This window comes from Carica papaya, chromosome 2 (assembly GCF_054855325.1).
Source record: "Carica papaya isolate Zhongbai chromosome 2, ASM5485532v1, whole genome shotgun sequence".
In the NCBI taxonomy this organism is placed as follows: Eukaryota; Viridiplantae; Streptophyta; class Magnoliopsida; order Brassicales; family Caricaceae; genus Carica; species Carica papaya.
In genome coordinates, this window is record NC_142310.1 from 312,501 (window position 1) to 329,877 (window position 17,377).

The window sequence follows — 17,377 nt, forward strand, 5'->3', positions numbered from 1 at the left end:
TCAATAATTGATGGATGACTAATTTTTTTTTGTGGGTTTTAAAAGGTATTCGTGGGCCCTGCACGTGATAAAACTTGATCTTTTATGCTTTTTGACCTGGTTTCTTCAAGACCTTGCCACTGAGCAAGGTGGTGAAGGATGGAGGGCAACATTTAAATACCAAGAATGAGGACATCATGTTTTAGAATGCAGACCAATGTGACTTACCTCATATTCTAGTACTAGGCCACACGATTAGAATACTTTCCCGCATTGTTTGTCAATAATTTGAATTCTTTCTTTCTGATATATGCCCTATGCAATCACGAAGAAATGGGAGAATGGTTAGATGTGTTGTTCTGATATTTTCTTTACTTGTTTCTTTGATGTAAATGGACTGTAATTGACTGTGTACTGCATTTCAGTTGATTGAGCTGACTGGAGTAATTGCGGGCCCTTGATTATTTTACAGAGATGTCCCTGCTGTTATTACAACTTCTGTGGCCAAAAGGTATCTCCAAGTTATTCCCTATCTAGAAAATTTCTTTTGTGGTGCTAGAATTTTGCACTTGGGTATTCTTCTGTGCTTTGTATCAATTATATTTTTATTATTATTGGTATTTTCCTTCTTGTTCTTGTAAAACTTTTTGGGTGACGATTTATTATCCCTTCTGTACAAGTCATCCCCAATTATGTGCTTATTACTAGCTTTGAAATTTGGAACATTTTGGTTGCCTTAGGTATATCTCAAGATTTTTATCCTGCCAGGCTTTTTAGCATATAGGTTATGCATCTGGTGTGGCTAAAACATTTGTTTGCTGCTGACAGTAAGGCAAGCCTTTTGGTGTGTGTTTATGAAAAATGTTGTGTACCATAAAATTGTGTGATGGCCAGTAGATATGCTCCCAAATTTCTTTCTTTAACAACTCTAGTTACAGATTAGAATCTTTACTTTTCTACATTTTGATGTTTAAGTTTGTGCTATAGCAGGATCCTTAGATGTGTATGAATCTTGGGTACAAATGTTTTCTAATTTCCCTTCTCTGACAGTTTTCTTCTTTGTCAAGGTGGCAGAATCTCTCTCTTTTTGTGCCGGTGCTTGGTTAATTTTCTGCTATATTAGTTTAGCTTCTGAACTTTGTCTTTCTGTTCTACTTTAAAAGCATTTGACTGCTAGCAATCTTACCAAGTAGAAGAGCTTTTTGCTCCCTTCCCATTCTTTCTCTTTCGGCTCTTCTTAATGAAACCCTTCATCAAATGATCACGATTTAAGGAATCACAATCGGGCGCCCGAGATTTTCTTTCGGACATGAAAAGATGGAAGTTCCCTTGGACAAGTGGAAAGATCTTGCAGTAGAGATCCGACGGCCGTGAAGTGACCGATTTAAGGAGCCCAATTAGGACCCTTCCTCTCATTTGTGAGAGGTGAGGCCGCGGGCTGCCAGAGATTGCATGGTGGCGATCTCCATGAGAAAAGGAAGGCTTGCGGTGAAAACTGCAAGCCAAGGAGAGGACAAGAGTGAGTAACTTTGCTGCAAACAAGGGAGAGACGAGCGGCTTGATCCGTGATCGAAAAAGGAAGGTATCGCATGTGCACTGTCGCTGCCACGTGCGAGTGTGGAAATGGACTTGCGAAAAACTGCAAAACCGATGGTTTCCCACAAGACCATTTGATCGTGCAATGATGATCTTGCCTATGAAAGGGGATGGTCGAGATCGCATAGTGGCGATCTCAACCAGAAGGGAAGCCTAACGAGATCGAAGGGGAAGCAGGTAGAGGTAGATCGCACGGTGTCGATTTCCATGAGAAAAGGAATACTTGTGGGAGAAACCGCAAGCCAAGGAGAGGAGAAGAGAGAGCGGCTTGGCTGCGAAGGAGGGAGACGCGAGCAGCTTGAGCCGCTACCGAAGGATGAAGAAGGTATTGCATGCACGTTGTCGATGCTGCTTGCGAGTGTGGGAACAGACTTGCGGAAATCGCAAAACTAGCGGTGTGTGTGCGAAATTCGAGTGCGGGGTGAGGCTGAGCGGCTTCGGTCATAAATGCGTGTACGACTTGGGAAGGTCGGGATGCGGTTCCGACCGCATGAGCGTGTGGTGACGAGGTCGAGTGCCTACGATGCGGTATTGGTGCTAGCACCGCTGCAGATGGGTGAGTGTGGGTCGGGGAAGCGGAGAACCGAACTAGACTGGTGGCGGGATTGAGTGAGCGCCACTACCCAAGCCTCCTCGCTGCTATTTGCGGTAACGATTTTTCTCTCCTTTTTTTCTGCTTGAACGGACTGGTCCTAATCGATTTTGTTTGTGATCTTGAATCGAACTGGTTCACCCTCCACACAGAAACCAATTGGGTGTTTCGGGAAACTCAAAGCTCCGACCCGCAGTAAGCACATAAATCTTGTGTTTTAGGTTGCTGGAATACTGATTTAACGTAGATATGTGGTGACTAGTTGATTTAAGTGTTAGAGATTAATATGAGTTTAGGAAAAATGTAGGAAACAAGTTTAGTTGTGCATTTAGATCTGAACCTTAGTTTATTTGCTAACCCAAGACGATATCCATTAATTGCACGATAATGGAAGTGCCACCTTGTTTCTTTGAGACTTTGTAGCTGAACAAGGTGCTGAAGGATGTAGGGTAACATTTAAATGTCAAGAGCAAGAGACATCATAGTTTAGAATGCAGACCTGTGTGACTTATCTTATCTTCTAGTACTTGGTCACACGATTAGAATATTTTCTTGTATTGTTTGTCACTTATTTGAATTCTTTTGCTCTTTCTTTTGTTTGTCACTTATGTTTTTCCGTTTGAACCGACTGGTTCTAACCGGTTTTGTTTGTGGTCTTGAACCAAACCGGTTCACCCTCCATCTCCTGAACTATATGGGTGTTACCCAAAGACTTGATCCGCGTTAAGCACATAAATTTTGTTTGGGTTCTTATCAACAATTGTTGAATAGTTGATTTTGTGCTTATGGGGGGAAAACAAAGGGATCCACCAAAATGAAAAATAGGGAGATGAATTTTTTGATGAAAAAGAAAGAAACAGGTAACCAAGGAAGGCAAGGCAGCCCGATTTGATCCCCTCTTGTGGTTTTCGGATGATGTTTGATAGATGATCGTTCATGGTATTTACATTTAAAAGCTTCCTTTTTTTTAATTTATTAATTTTTTTTTTGTCAATTTCTATTACAAACTTTCAATTAATATATAATTTTTTACTGTTAATCTCGTAGTTCTATTATTTTAAAATTATTATTTTGTCAAATTTTTTCTCTCTTTTGTTCTATTTTTTGCCCCTTAAAAAGAACACTTTTTTTGGGTACTTATCAACAATTATCGAATGATTGATTTTGTGTTTATGTGGAAAAACAGAAGGATTCACAAATAAAAAATAGGGGGATGAATTTTTTGCTGAAAAGGAAAGGAACAGGTAATCAATAAAGCAAAGGCAAACCGACTTGACCTCCTCTTGTTGTTTTTGGATGGTGCTTGATAGGTGATCATTTATGGTTTACATTTATAAGCTTCATTCTTTTTTTTTTATCAATTTCTTTTACAAACTTTTAAATAATATCTGATCTTTTATTATTAACTTCATAGTTCTTTTTTTTTTTTAAATGAAAATTATTATTTTGTCAAATTTTTCCTCTCTCTCTCTCTCTCGGTCTATTTTTTTTGCCTTTAGAAGTAATTTTTTTGGGTACTTATCAACAATTGTTGAATGGTTGATTTTGGTTTTATGGGGGAAGCAAAGGCAGCTCAACTTGACTCCTCTCTGGTGGTTATTGGATGACGATAGACGGTCATCCATGATATTTACATTTATAGCTTCCTTTTCTTGTTTTTAAATTTATTAATTTTTTCTCTCTATTTATATTACAAATTTTTATATAATATTTGATTTTTTAAAAATATTATTGTTTGGTTAAAAATTTTCTTTTAAATGATATTTTTGTAAAAAATATAAATATAAACAACTTTTTTTTTCTCATATTCATTCTATTTATATTTTAGTTTTAAATATTAAATTTTTTATCAAGCGTAGGTGGGGTCAAAAAGACGCACCTCAGCTCGTCATAAAAGCGCCTCAGCTCGTCAAAAAGACTTTCAGAAACTTCTACTTGTCTCTAAGTCTCTCCACTTTCGCTTTGTCCGGGTATACTTCTTTCTGCCACTGATTACATATGCCTGATTAGGTTTTTAGAAAGTTTTTCATTTTGCTTTTGTTCAATTTTTTTATATCGAGTTAATTTAGTTTATGGTTCCATTTGGATTAAGATCATTGGTTTTGATATTTCAAATGATTTATTTGTGAATCAAAAGTTGTTATTAATTGTATAAATATCCGGAGATTTCTATTCAGAGATGCTTCTGTTTGGTGGTGAAATTTCTACTACCTTCCCTCTTAGGTTTCAGGTTAGGTTAAGATTTTACTTGCAAAATGTTTACACAGTTTAGATATTATGCTTTTTTTTTTCTCTCATTCGTGTTGATTAATATGGTTAAATTCTGTTGATTGGTTCATTGGTATCTTAATTATAGGATGTGAGTAAGATTCGGCAAGTTCCTGATCATCATGTTGCTCGTGGTTTATGCTATCTTCATCTCTCTTGTGTTTTATTTTCTGACTCTCAAGAAAAAATTTTCTTTTTGGGCTCTAATTAACAATTGATGGATGACTGATTTTTTCTTGGTTTGTTTTAGGAGGTATTCCCCAACCCTGCACGTGATGAAAGCTTGATCTTTTGAGCTATTTAGATCTCAGGCATGATGTTGGGGATAATGGAAGTGCCACCTGGTTTCTTCAGGACCTTGCCATTGAGCAAGGTGCTGAAGGATGCAGGGTAACATTCAAATACCAAGAATGGGGACATCATATTTTAGATTGCAGACAAGTGTGACTTACCTCATGTTCTAGTACTAGGCCGCACGATTAGAATACTTTCCCGCATTGTTTATCAATAATTTGAATTCTTTTTCTCTTTCTGATATATGCTCTATGCATGCACGAAGAAATGGGAGAATGGTTAGATGTGTTGTTCCGATATTTGCTTTTAGTTGTTTCTATGACGTGAATGGACTATAATTGACCGTGTACTGCATTTCAGTTGATTGAGCAGACTGGAGTAATTGAGGGCCCTTGATTATTTTACAGAGATGTCCCTGTTGTTATTACAACTTCTGTGGTCAAATGGTATCTCCAAGTTATTCCCAGTCTAAAAAGTTTCTTTTGTGTTGCTAGAATTTTGCACTTGGTATTCTGCTGTGCTTTATATCAGTTGTGTTTGTCATTATTATTGGTATTTTCCTTCTTGTTCGTGGAAAACTTTTTGGGTGACGATTTATTATCGCTTCTGAACAAGTCATCCCCAATTATGTGCTTTTTACTAGTCTTTGAAATTTGGAACATTTTGGTTGCCTTAGGTATATAACTCAAGATTTTTGTCCTGCCAGGCTTTTTAGGTTAGATTATGCATCTGTCTGTAAGGCAAGCCTTTTGGTGTGTGTGTGTATGAAAAATGTTGTGTACCATAAATATTCCGTGATAGCCAGTAGATATGCTCCCAAATTTCTTTCTCTGACAACTCTAGATAGAGATTGGAATATTTACTTTTCTGCATTTTGATGTTTGGTTCAGGTTTGTGCTATAGTAGGATCCTTGGATGTCTATGAATCTCGGGTAGAATTGTTTTCCAATTTTCCTTGTTTGACAGTTTTATTCCTTGTCAATGTGGCCGAATCTCTCTTTTTGTGCCAGTGGTTGGTTAATTTTCTGCTATATTAGTTTAGCATTTGAATTTTGTCTTTCTTTTCTACTTTAAAAGCGATTCATTGCTAGCAATTTTACCAAGTAGAAGAGCTCCTTGCTCCCCTCCCTTTCTTTCTCTTTCGGCTTTTCTTGACCGATACCTCTAGAGGGTCATTTTGCTGAAAATTTTAAGTTTCTGAACTCTCTCCTCCTTCCGACACCCTGCAATCCCCCTCCAACGCCTCTTGGGGATTATCTTTTCCTCTCCTCTTTGGTTGATTTTTTCTTGTTATGGTTTGTTGAGATGCCTCTTGATGGTAGTAAAGATTTTGTAAGTCATTTTTTATTGTGTTAAACTGGATGGTGTTCTTGCATCTATTAGTATAGTTTTGTGCAAAGTTGATCTGTTCTTTAATATGCTAATTCAGGTTCTTTCTTCTTCCTGGGAAAAGATGAGGTTCTTTGGGAAGTATGTGTTTTCATTTTGTGTCGTTGTTCCTACTGTGTGTATATCACCTTTAAGCGACAACTTGAACGGTGGACAACTAGATTGGGTAAGGGTCTTGATCACTCGACCTCTTCTGTTTCCCCTGATCTCACATGCATGTTGTTATAATGAAAATGACTTGTCTATTTTTGTACAATTCGGCTATTTTGCCCTTGTACATGATCTATTCTGGTATAAATTTAAACTCTCCTATTTTCTGATTAAGTCTATATTTTGTACACATTTGGAAGAATAAAAAAAAACGAAGACTTAGATATATATGATTGATCTATGAGAGAATTACAATATATTTTTACTGTGTTTAGATTATTCATTTTTTTCTTTGAATGTTTGTGATGTTATCGTTTATTGAAGTTTGAAGGACGATTTTGTTTTACTTTTGCTGAGAAATAATAATGTGTGAGAAGTTCTTAAATGAGTAATAACGAAGAAAAATTGTTGTGATTAGGAAGGTCTTTTTTCTTTCTTTACTTTTTATGTTGGTTCATTTATGTCTAATAGGTTTGATGCTAAAAATGGTCATGCATGTAATACTTGTAGATTGAAATTTACTTTTCTTGCTGAAGTTAAACAGTTAAGGTAAAGAATTTCATATTTATAGCATGTAATCTAAATAATTTTTTCTATTTAGATATTAAGAATATTTATTAATTCGACGGTTGAGTAATTATAAAATTACCTCTAGGTGACGTTTAATCAGGTGATTTTAGTTCATATATCTGTCTTGTATATTTATACATTTTGTATTATGATTTAATATTTTTAATTTAATATTTTATTATATTAGATAAATTAATTTATAATTTCTTTATAGTATTGTTTTGTTAATATTTTTCATTTTTTATAATTTTAATCATATAAAATAATATCTATATTATAGTTTTTATAATTATAAAAAGTAATATTTATATTATATTTTAAATAAGTATAAAATTTATATTTTGTGCTTAAAAAAAACAAAAATCTTGTAAGAAAAATCTACGGACAATGTAAAGTACTATTATGCTTATAAAAAAAATTATGTTTGTATATTTTAAAATTGAATAACACTTTAAATATTTTATTAAATATAATTTACATTGTGTTAAAAATTTTTATGGTCTAATATCTAGGTAACATCAAGAAATTTTAGCCGATGCCTATGAGCGTGTGGTGGCAAGGCCGAGTGCTTGCGATTTGCGATTGGTGGTAGCACCGCGACGGTTGGATGACTGTGTGTTGGGGAAGCGGAGAACCGAACCACACCAGTGGCAGGGCAGAGTGAATGCCACTACGCAAGCCTCCTCGCCGCCGCTTGCGGTAACAATTTTTCTCTACTGTTTTTCCGCTTTAACCAACCGGTCCTAACCGGTTTTGTTTGTGGTCTTGAACAAAATTAGTTCACCTCCATACAGCGAACCAAATGGGTGTTGCAAGAAACCCAAAGCTCCGGCCTGCGGTAAGCACATAAATTTTTCTTTCATTTTCTTTTGTTCTATTTTCTGTCCCTTAACAAGAATATTTTATTTTTGAATTCTTATCAATAATTGTTTAATGGTTGATTTTGTACTTATGAGGGGAAAACAGAATGATTCACCAAAATAAAAAATAGGGTGTTGAATTTTTTTATGAAAAGGAAAGGAACAAGTAATCGAGGAAGCAAAGGTAGCCCGAGTTGACCCCCCTCTGATGGTTTTTGTTTTGGATGGCGTTTGGTAGATGATCGTCCATGGTATTTACATTTAAATGCTTTGTTTCTTTTTTTAATTTATTTTTTTTAAAATTAATTTATATTGCAAACTTTCAATTAATATTTAATTTTTTACTATTAATTTCGTAGTTTTTTTAAAAAAATTATTATTCTGTCAAATTTTGTATCTATCTTTTATGTTTTATTTTATGTCCCTTAAAAAAAAATCTTTTTTTGGGTACTTGTCAACAATTGTTGAATTATTGATTGTGTTTATGGGAGAAAACAGGATTCACAGAAATAAAAAATAGGGGGATGAATTTTTTGCTGAAAAGGAAAGGAACCGGTAATCAATGAAGTAAAGGGAGACTTGACCCCTGTTTTTTTTTGGATGGTGTTTGATAGGTGATCATCCATGGTTTACATTTAAAAGCTTCCGTCCTTTTTTTTAATTTATTAATTTCTTTTACAAACTTCAAATAATAATTGATTTTTTATTATTGACCTCATAGTTCTTTTCTTTTAAAAAAATAAAAATTATTATTCTGTCAATTTTTTTTTTCTCTCTCTTTTATTCTATTTTCTGTACCGTAAGAGATTTTTTTTTTATACTTATCAACAATTATTGAATGGTTGATTTTTTATTTATGGGGTAAAATGGAAGGATTCACCAAAATTAAAAATAGAGGGATGAATTTTTTGATGAAAAGGAAAGAAACAGGTAGTCAAGGAAGCAAAGGTTGACCGACTTGACACCCCCTCTTGAGTTTTTTGAATGACATTGGATAGATGGACTATCCATGGTATTTACACTTCTTTTTGCCGTTGATTACATATGTTTGATTAGGTTTTTTGAAAGTTTTTCGTTTTACTTATGTTCAATTTTTTCATATCCAGTTAATACAGTTTATAGTTTTATTTGGGTTAAGATCACTTGTTTTGATATTTCAAGTGATTTATTTGTGAATGAAAAGTTGTTATTAATTGTATAAATGTCTGAAGATTTCTATTTAGAGATGCCTTTGTTTGATGGCGCAATTTATAGCTTCCCTCATAGGTTTCATGTTAGGTTAAGATTATTGACCTCGTAATTCTTTTTTTGTAGAAAATAAATTTTATTCTGTCAAATTTCTCTCTCTCTCTCTCTCTCTCTCTCTTTTGATCCATTTTCTGTCCCTTAAAAAGTTTTTTTTTTGTGTTCTTACCAACAATGTTTGAATGATTGATTTTGTGCTTATGGGGGAAAACATAAGGATTCACCCAAATGAAACATAAGGACCCCCTCTTGTGGTTTTTGGATGCGTTTGATAGATGATCGTCCTTGGTTATTTACATTTAAATGCTTACTTCCTTTTTTTTTAATTTATTTATTTTGTTTTATTAATTTCTATTGCAAACTTTTAAATAATATCAGATTTTTTACTATTTTTTTCGTAGGTTTTTATTTAAAATTGTTGTTCTATCAAATTTTTTACCTGTCTCTTATGTTCTATTTATGTCCCTTAAAGAAGAAATTTTTTTTTGGGTACTTATCAACAATTGTTAAATTATTGATTTTGTGTTTATTGGGGAAAACCGAAGGATTTACAATAATAAAAAATAGGGAGTTAATTGTTTGGATGAAAAGGAAAGGAACAGGTAACCAATGAAAGCAAAGGCAGACAGCCATGATGCCCTCTAGTTATATTTGGATGGCGTTTGATAGGTGATCTTCCATGGTATTTACATTTAAAAGCTTCCTTTTTTTTATCAATTTCTTTTACAAACCTTTAAATGATATCTGAATTTTTATTATTGACCTTGTAGTTCTTTAGTTTTAAAAAGAAATTATTGTTCTGTTAAATTTCTCTCTCTCTCTCTCTCTCTCTCTCTCTCTCTCTCTCTTTTATTCTATTTTCTGCCCCTTAAGAAGAAATTTGTTTTTGGGTACTTATTAACAGTTGTTAAATGGTTGATATTGTGTTTATCGGGGAAAACGGAAGGATTCACCAAAATTAAAAATAGGGGCATAAATTTTTTGATGAAAAGGAAAGAAACAGGTAGTAAAGGAAGCAAAGGCAGCCCGACCTGATCTCCTCTGGTGGTTTTTGGAAGGCGTTTGATAGATGGTTATTCATGGTATTTACATTTAAAAGCTTCCTTCTTTTTTTAAAAAAAAAATTTATTAATTTTTCTTTATCAATTAATATTATAAACATTAAAACAATATTTGATTTGTTATTATTGATGTCGTAGATTTTTCTTAAAAAATTATTGTTTAGTGAAATATTTTTTTAAAGTGATATTCTTGTTAAAAATATAAATATAAACAGCTTTTTTTTTTTATATTCATTGTATTCATATTTAATTTTTAAATATCAAGTTTTTTATCAAGGGTAGGTGACGTCACAAAGATGCACCTCAGCTCGTCTATAAAAGCGCAAGACTTTCAGTAGCTTCTACTTCTCTCTTACTCACTCCACTTTCGCTTGGTTAAGGTAAACTTCTCTATGCCACTGATTACATATGCCTGATTAGATTATCTCAATTTTTCATTTTGTTTTTGTTCAATTTTTTCAAATCCTGTTAATTCAGTTTATGGTTTCATTTGGATTAAGATCACTAGTTTTGATATTTCAAATGATTTATTTGTGAATGGAAAGTTGTTATTTAATTGTAAAAACGTACGGAGATTTCTATTTAGAGAGGCCTCTGTTTGGTGGTACAATTTCTAATACCTTCCCTTTACGGTTTCAGGTTAGGATAAGATTTTGCTTCCAAAATGTTTGCATAGTTTAGATATTTTGCTTTTATTTTTTTTCTTAGATCCATGTTGATTGATATGATTAAATTCCGTTGTTTGGTTCGTTGGTGTCTTAATTGTAGGATGTGACTAACATTCAGAAAGTTCCTAATCGTCATGTTGCTCCTGGTTTATGCTATCTTCATCTCTCTTGTGTTCTATTTTCTGACCTTAAAGAAAAAATTTTCTTTTTGAGTACTTATCAACAATTGATGGATGACTGATTTTTTGTGTGGGTTTTAGGAGATATTCGTGGACCCTACACGTGATGAATGCTTGATCTTTTGAGCTTCTTGAATCCCAGGCATGATGTTGACGATAATGGAAGTGCCACCTGGTTTCTTCAAGACTAAGCAAGGTGCTGAAGAATGCAGGGTAACATTTAAATTCTTAGAACGGGGACATCATGTTTTAGAATGCAGACCAGTGTGACTTATCTTATCTCCTAGTACTCGGCCACACGATTAGAATACTTTCCCGCATTGTTTGTCAATAATTTGAATTCTTTTTCTCTTTCTGATATATGTCCTGTGCAATCACGAAGAAATGGTAGAATGGTTAGATGTGTTGTTCTGATATTTGCTTTAGTTGTTTCTTTGACCTGAATGGACTGGAATTGACCGTGTACTGCATTTCAGTTGATTGAGCTGATTGGAGTAACTGAGGGCCCTTTATTTTTTTACAGAGATGTCCCTGCTGTTATTACAATTTCTGTGGCCAAATGGTATCCCCAAGTTATTCCCTGTCTAAAAAATTTCTTTTGTGTTGCTAGAATTTTGCACTTGGTATTCTGCTGTGCTTTACATCAGTTATATTTTTATTATTATTCGTATTTTCCTTGTTCGTGAAAAACTTTTTGGGTGACGATTTATTATCCATTCTGTACAAGTCATCCCCAATTATGTGCTTATTACCGGTCTTTGAAATTTGGAACATTTTGGTTGCCTTAGGTATATCTCAAGATTTTTGTCCTGCCTGGCGTTTTAGCTTTAGGTTATGCATCTGGTGTGGCTGAAAAGTTTGTTTGCTGCTATCTATAAGTCAAGCCTTTTGGTGTGTGTACCATAAATATTGCATGATGACTAGTAGATATGCTCTCAAATTTCTTTCTCGAACAACTCTAGTTACAGATTGAAATCTTTACTTTTCTGTATTTTGATGTTCGGTTCAAGTTTGTGCTATAGCAGGATCCTTGGATGTGTATGAATCTTGGGTACAATTGTTTTCCAATTTTCCTTCTCTGATAGTTTTCTTCTTTGCCAAGGTGGCAGAATCTCTCTCTCTTTGTGCCCGTGCTTGGTTAATTTTCTGCTATATTAGTTTAGCTTCTAAACTTTCTTTCTTTTCTACTTTAAAAGCATTTGATGGCTAGCAATTTTACCAAGTACAAGAGCTCTTTGCTCCCCTCCCATTCTTTCTTTTTCCTCTCTTCTTAATGAAACCCTTGGTCCACCGATCCTGATTTAAAGAATCACGATCGGGCGGTTGAGACTCACTTTCGGACATGAAAAGATATAAGTTCCCTTGGCCAAGCGGAAAGATCTTGCAGTAGAGATCCGACGGCTGTGTAGTGGTCGATTTAAAGAGCTTGTTTAGGGCTCTTCCTCTTATTTGTGAGAGGTGAGACCTGAGACCGCGGGTAGGCGATCTTGCTCGGCAGAGGGTATGGCGGAGATCGCGTGGTGGTCATATCGAGTAGAAGAGAAGTCGAATGAGATCGCACGATGGCGATCTCCATGAGAAAAGGAAGGCTTGCAGTGAAAACCGCAAGCCAAGGAGAGGAGAAGAGTGAGCGGCTTGGCTGCGAACGAGGAAGAGACGAGCAGCTTGATTCGCGACCGAAAAAGCAAAGTGTCGCATGTGCGCTGTTGCTGCCGCGTGCGTGTATGGAAACCAACTTGCTAGAAATCGCAATATCGATTTTTTCCCACCAAACCGCGCGATTGCAGGGTGGTGATCTCACCTATGAGAGGGGATGGCCGAGATCGGATCGTTGTGATCTCGACCGGAAGGTAAGCCTAACGAGATTGAAGGGGAAGTGGGTAGAGGTAGATCGCACGGTGTCGATTTCCATGAGAAGAGGACTACTTGCGGGAGAAATCGCAAGCCAAGGAGAGGAGAAGAGTGAGCGGCTTGGCTGCGAACGAGGGAGACGGGAGCAGCTTGAGCCGCTACCGAAGGATGAAGAAGGTGTTGCATGCACATTGTCGTTGCCGCTTGCGAGTGTGGGGCGGTGTGCGTGCGAAATCTGAGTGAGGGGTGAGGCTGAGCGGCTTTGATCATGGCTGAGTGTACGACTTGGGAAGGTTGGGATGCGGTTCCGACCACATGAGCGTGTGGTGGTGAGGTCAAATGCCTCTGATGTAGTATTTGTGCTAGCACCGCTGCAGATGGGTGAGTGTGGATCGGGGAAGCGGAGAACCGAACTAGACCGGTGGCGAGGTTGAGTGAACACCACTACCCAAGCCTCCCGCTGCCGCTTGCGGTAACGATTTTTCTCTCCCTTTTTTTGCTTGAACTAACCAGTCCTAACCGATTTTGTTTGTTGTCTTAAATCGAATTGGTTCACCCTCCACACGGCAAACCAATTGGGTGTTTCGGGAAACTTAAAGCTCCAACCCACAGTAAGCACATAAATCTTGTGTTTTAGGTTGCTGGAATATCGATTTAACGTAGATATGTGGTGACTAGTTGATTTAAGTTTTAGAGATTAATATGAGTCTAGGAAAAATGTAGGAAACAAGTTTAGTTGTGCATTTAGATCTGAACCTTAGTTTGTTCACTAACCCAAGATGATATCCATTAATTGCACGATAATGGAAGTGCCACTTCGTTTCTTTGAGACCTTGCCGCTGAACAAGGTGCTGAAGGATGTAGGGTAACATTTAAATGTCAAGAACAAGAGGCATCATGTTTTAGAATGCAGACTAGTGTGACTTATCTTATCTTCTAGTACTAGGTCACACGATTAAAACACTTTCCTGTATTGTTTATCACTTATTTGAATTCTTTTGCTCTTTCTGATATATTCTCTATGCATGTACGAAGAAAAGGGAGGAGGGTTAGATATGTTGTTCTGATATTTCCTCTCCTCTTTGGTTGATTTTTTCTTACCGTTTACTTTAACAGGCCGTTAGATATGTTGTTCTGATATTTCCTCTTCTCTTTGGTTGATTTTTTCTTATCGTTTACTTTAACATGCCATTTTTAAAGGAAGGCAAGACAGATAAGCACAAAATCTCTTGACTATCTGTTTATGCTTTTTTTTTCCTCACCAAGTTATTTTGAATTGTTAAAAGAAACTTGTTAACTAAGTTTGTAGGTTTATTTTGCAAATGTACGACAGAAAACAGTTGGTACAGATATTTTAATAGTTGCTCACTAGCGAATCTTGGTAAAGTAAGTAGTACTCAGAAGTTTTTTCGTGACATTAGTTTGTCTTGAACCACAAAAAAAGAATTGTGTTTGCAAATTTTAGTATTAGATAGTGTTTTAAACATTTTAAATAAAATATGTTAGTACACATGAAAACTTTTTAAGTAATTTTTAACAGTATAATTTAAATGATAATTATATATCCAAAATTTATTTAGTTTAACATATAGAGGGGAAAAGAGAAGGATTCACAAAAATTAAAAATAAGGACTTTGATTTTTTGGATGAAAAGAATGAAAAAGGTAATCAAGGAAGCAAAGACAGCCCGTCTTGACCCTCCCCTCTGATGGTTTTTGGATGGCGATAGATAATCATACATGGTATTTATATTTAAAAGCTTCTTTTATTTTTTTTAATTTATTTTTATTTTTTATTAATTTCTATTGCAAACTTTTAAACAAAATCTGATTTCTCATTATTGACCTCGTAGTTTTTTTTGTTTTGAGGAAAGAAATTTTATTCTTTTAAAATTCTATATCTCTCTTATCTTCTATTTACTGTCCCTTAAAAAGAGTTTTTCTTTTCTTATCAACAATTATTTAATGATTGATTTTGTGCTTATGGGGGAAAACAGAAGGATTCCCCAAAATGAAAAATAGGGTGATGAACTTTTTTGATGAAAAAGGAAAGGCGCAGCCCGAGTTGATCCCCTCTTGTAGCTTTTGGATGGCGTTTGATAGATTATCATATAAGGTATTTACATTTAAAAGTTTTTTTTTTAATTTATTAATTTTTTTAATTAATTTCTATTGTAAACTTTCTAATAATATCTAATGTTTTATTATTAATTTCGTAGTTCTTTTTTTTAAAAAAAAATTATTATTTTGTCAAATTTTTTATTTATCAACAATTGTTGAATGATTGAAAACAGAAGGATTCACAGAAATAAAAAATAGGGGGATGATTTTTTTGTTGAAAAGGAAAGGAACAGGTAATCAATGAAGCAAAGGCAGACTGACTTTGACCTACTCTTGTTGTTTCTGGATGGTGCTTGATAGGTGATCATCCATGGTTTACATTTAAAAGCTTCATTCCTTTTTTTAATTTATTAATTTGTTTAATCAATTTCTTTTACAAACTTTTAAATAATATTTAATTTTTTATTACTGATTTCGTAATACTTTTTTTTTTTAAAAATAAAATTATTATTTTGTCAAATTTTTTCTCTCTTTTGTTCTATTTTTTGTCCCTTAAGAAGAATTTTTTTTGGATACTTATCAACAATTATAGAATGGTTGATTTTATTTTTATGGGAAAAAACGAAAGGTATCACCAAAATAAAAAATAGGTCGATGAATTTTTTGATGAAGAAAGAAGCAAGTTGTCGAGGAAGCAAAGGCTGGCCGACTTGACCCCGTTCTGGTGGTTATTGGATGGCATTTGATAAATAGTCATCCATGGTATTTACATTTAATAGCTTCCTTCTTTTATTTTTCTTTATTAATTTATTTTATAAATTTTTAAATAGTATTTAATTTTTTATTATTGATATCGTAGTTTTTTTAAAAAAATTATTGTTCAGTGAAAAATTTTCTTTTATATGATATTTTTGTTAGCAACATAAATATAAACTGCTTTTTTCTTTTCTCATATTCATATTTTATTTTTAAATATCAAATTTTTTATGAAGCGTAGGTGGACGTCACAAAGATGTACCTCAGCTCGTCTATAAAAGCGCAAGACTTTCAGAAATGTCTACTTCTCTCTTACTCTCTCTACTTTCGTTTGGTTTGGGTACACTTCTTTCTGTCACTGATTACATATACCTGATTAGGTTTTTTGAAAGTTTTTCATTTTTCTTATGTTTAATTTTTTTATATCCAATTAATTCAATTTATGATTTCGTTTTGGTTAAGATCATTGGTTTTAATATTTCAAGTTATTTATTTGTGAATAGAAAGTTGTTATTAATTGTATAAATATTCGGAAATTTCTATTTAGAGATGCCTCTGGTGGTGTAATTTCTCGTACCTTCCCTCTTAGGTTTCAGGTTAGGTTAAGATTTTGCTTGCAAAATGTTTGCATAGTTTAAATATTATGCTCTTTTTTTTTCTTTCTTTCATTCGTGTTTATTGATATGATTAAATTCCGTTGATTGGTTCATCGGTGCCCTAATTGTAGGATGTGAGTAACATTCGGCAAGTTTTTTATCATCATGTTGCTCGTGGTTTATGCTATCTTCATCTCTCTTGTGTTCTATTTTCTGACCCTCAAGAAAAAATTTTCTTTTTGGGTGCTTATTAACAATTGATGGATGACTGATTTTTTTTGGGTATATTTTATGAGGTATTCGCCGACCATGCACGTGATGAAAGCTTGATCTTTTGAACTATTTAGATCTCAGGCATGATGTTGGGGATAACAGAAGGTGCTAAAGAATGCAGGATAACATTTAAATGCCAAGACCAGGGACATCATGTTTTAGAATGCAGACCAGTGTGACCTATCTTATCTTCTAGTAGTAGGCCACACGATTAGAATTCTTTCCCGCATGGTTTATCACTAATTTTAATTTCATTCTTTTTCTTATATATGCTCTATGCATGCACGAAGAATGGGGAGAATGGTTAGATGTGTTGTTATGACATTTCCTTTCCTGTTTAGTTGATTTTTTCTTACCGTTTACTTTAACAGGCCATTTTCAAGTGAAGGCAAGACAGAGAAGCACAAAATCTTTTGACGGTATATGTTTATGCTTTCTTCTTCATCACCAAGTTGTTTTGAATTGTTAAAAGAAACTTGTTAACTAATCTTGCAGATTTATTTAACAAATCTACGACATAAAGCAGTTGGTACAAATATTTTAACCGTTGCCCACAAGCCAATCTTGATAAAGTAAGTAGTAATCGGAAGTCACTTCGTGGCATTAGTTTGTCTTGAATCACAAAAAAGAATCGTTTTTGCATATTTTAGAATTAGATAACGTTTTATATATATTAAATAAAATATGCTAATACACATGAAAACTTATTAAGTAGTTATTAATGAGTAAAATTTAGATAACATTTGTATCTAAAATTTATTTAGTTTAACATATATAGAGAAAAACAGAAAAATTCATAAAAAGTAAAAATAGAGAATTGGATTTTTTTAATGAAAAGAAAGAAACAGGTAATCAAGAAAGCAAAGGCAGCCCGACTTGACCTCCCTTCCAGTGGTTTTTGGATGACGTTTGATAGATGATCGTCTTTGGTATTTACATTTAAATACTTCTATCCTTTTTTTAATTTATTCATTTTGTTTTATTAATTTC

General features: G+C 34.1%; 1 protein-coding gene across 1 annotated transcript in view; it reads left to right on the plus strand.

The window, feature by feature from the left end:
• The window catches only part of LOC110814632 (uncharacterized), a 46,034-nt gene that overhangs the window by 20,988 nt on the left and 7,669 nt on the right, over positions 1 to 17,377 (plus strand). The window contains exons 17-30 of the mRNA XM_088212394.1: positions 46 to 198; positions 405 to 490; positions 3,354 to 3,477; positions 4,027 to 4,137; positions 4,524 to 5,175; positions 6,159 to 6,284; positions 7,351 to 7,537; positions 7,618 to 10,025; positions 10,282 to 10,384; positions 10,933 to 11,064; positions 14,699 to 14,817; positions 15,760 to 15,858; positions 16,411 to 16,806; positions 16,883 to 16,959. The gene's annotated coding sequence lies outside the window, so the exon portion shown is untranslated. The remainder of the gene's footprint in view (positions 1 to 45; positions 199 to 404; positions 491 to 3,353; positions 3,478 to 4,026; positions 4,138 to 4,523; positions 5,176 to 6,158; positions 6,285 to 7,350; positions 7,538 to 7,617; positions 10,026 to 10,281; positions 10,385 to 10,932; positions 11,065 to 14,698; positions 14,818 to 15,759; positions 15,859 to 16,410; positions 16,807 to 16,882; positions 16,960 to 17,377) is intronic.